Below are 2500 nucleotides of genomic sequence, written 5' to 3' on the forward strand. Positions count from 1 at the left end.
AACCCGTATTGTGCCTTAACCTAACCCGTATTGTGCCTTAACCTAACCCGTATTGTGCCTTAACCTAACCCGTATTGTGCCTTAACCTAACCCGTATTGTGCCTTAACCTAACCCGTATTGTGCCTTAACCTAACCCGTATTGTGCCTTAACCTAACCCGTATTGCGCCTTAACCTAACCCGTATTGCGCCTTAACCTAACCCGTATTGCGCCTTAACCTAACCCGTATTGCGCCTTAACCTAACCTATATTGCGCCTTAACCTAACCTATATTGCGCCTTAACCTAACCTATATTGCGCCTTAACGTAACCCGCGTTGCGCCTTAACGTAACCCGCGTTGCGCCTTAACGTAACCCGCGTTGCGCCTTAACGTAACCCGCGTTGCGCCTTAACCTAACCCGCGTTGCGCCTTAACCTAACCCGCGTTGCGCCTTAACCTAACCCGCGTTGCGCCTTAACCTAACCCGCGTTGCGCCTTAACCTAACCCGCGTTGCGCCTTAACCTAACCCGCGTTGCGCCTTAACCTAACCCGCGTTGCGCCTTAACCCAACCCGCGTTGGGCCTTAACCCAACACGCGTTGGGCCTTAACCCAACACGCGTTGGGCCTTAACCCAACACGCGTTGGGCCTTAACCCAACACGCGTTGGGCCTTAACCCAACACGCGTTGGGCCTTAACCCAACACGCGTTGGGCCTTAACCCAACACGCGTTGGGCCTTAACCCAACACGCGTTGGGCCTTAACCCAACACGCGTTGGGCCTTAACCCAACACGCGTTGGGCCTTAACCCAACACGCGTTGGGCCTTAACCCAACACGCGTTGGGCCTTAACCCAACACGCGTTGGGCCTTAACCCAACACACGTTGGGCCTTAACCCAACACACGTTGGGCCTTAACCCAACACACGTTGGGCCTTAACCCAACACACGTTGGGCCTTAACCCAACACACGTTGGGCCTTAACCCAACACACGTTGGGCCTTAACCCAACACACGTTGGGCCTTAACCCAACACACGTTGGGCCTTAACCCAACACACGTTGGGCCTTAACCCAACACACGTTGGGCCTTAACCCAACACACGTTGGGCCTTAACCCAACACACGTTGGGCCTTAACCTGCTCTGTAATTGTCATACGACGCGTTAAATTAGTGTAGTGTTGCCTAACTGCAACCCCCGCAATATAGTTTGCTACCCGCACTGCCCGGTCCCCAGAGTATCGCTTCATGTTAAACACCTTGCAGCTATACACTGTAATGCGGATGGCAGCAGGACGTACATGCTCAATGCCCTTCGCAGTTGTTCATTGGCATTCGCATGGCGAAGCACAGCCTACGTTGTGGTACGGCTTGTGTCAACTGTCCGCTGATGTTGTACGTCCAAATCACACACTGTACTGCACATTGGTCCTCATGTACTGAATGATACATCGTGGTACATGTGTGACCGTACCACGACTGCGCCAACAACGGCGAACCATACGGTCCAAATATTGTGCACTCAGCTACGTGTCGTCTCCCTATAAGAGCTGGATTGCAGTATGGTATGCCGTGGATGGCGATCAGCATGAGCCGTCTGTTGATGTAGTGGCGCGTGTTGTCAGACGTAGTCGTCTCTTCTCACTCACCGTGATAGCATGGTGCACTGCGTTCCACATCTGCGACATGCGACAGAGGCCGGTTGACAGTCGTTCGCGCAATGGACATCGCATACGTACGGGGGCCACCTTCCACGTGTTCGCGAAGCGTGCACATGTTGTTGCGTGTATGTGGGCAGACATAGTGTGTCGTGACACCTGACACAGGCATGCAACAATCGTTGAATTTGCAAATGGCGATGGACGTCTACGTTTGCTGGTGACGTTACGCAAATGAACAACTGGTAAACCGTTGTGGTGCGGTTGTTCTCGCTAGAGGTGAATCAGTGATGGCGACGATCGGTTGAGCTACCAACCGGTTGTTTCAGCGATACCCACCATGCCCACGAACGTGAATGGCATGTGGGTGTGAAGCGATACGCGGCGGTGGCTGGGTGGGACCGTCCCCGGCCGGTGAGGGGGGGCCTCCCGGCGTGCTGGCCGCGCGGTGCGTGGGCGCACGCGCTACAGCCGGCTGGTGGGGGCGGCCAGTGGCAGGCGCGCCGGCCGACGGAGGCGGCAGGCGGCGCAGCTGCGCGCCGGCGCACCCTGCACGCGGCGCCGTGCGGCCAAAGTAGGTCCTCGCGGGCCCGGTGCGAAGCGCGGTGGACATCTGCAGTGTGCTGGTCCGATTGAGGACTGTGTGCGCTGAGGATGCGCCGCCGCCCGGCGCTCGGCGCCGCGACGCCGTCTGCTGCTCGGTCGCCTCTGCGGTTCTCGCAGGTGGTTTGTATCGCAGCTGTGCGGACGTGTTGGCGCGTTCGCTTCGGCACCCAAGTGGGGCTTTTGTCCTTCTGTGGCGCTGGCGTTGGAGCTGCCGGCCACCGTAGGTGGCGCGTGTTGTCTCCCGCCGGCAATGCC

The sequence above is a fragment of the Schistocerca americana genome, unplaced genomic scaffold (genome assembly GCF_021461395.2).
Source record: "Schistocerca americana isolate TAMUIC-IGC-003095 unplaced genomic scaffold, iqSchAmer2.1 HiC_scaffold_696, whole genome shotgun sequence".
NCBI classification, from domain to species: Eukaryota; Metazoa; Arthropoda; class Insecta; order Orthoptera; family Acrididae; genus Schistocerca; species Schistocerca americana.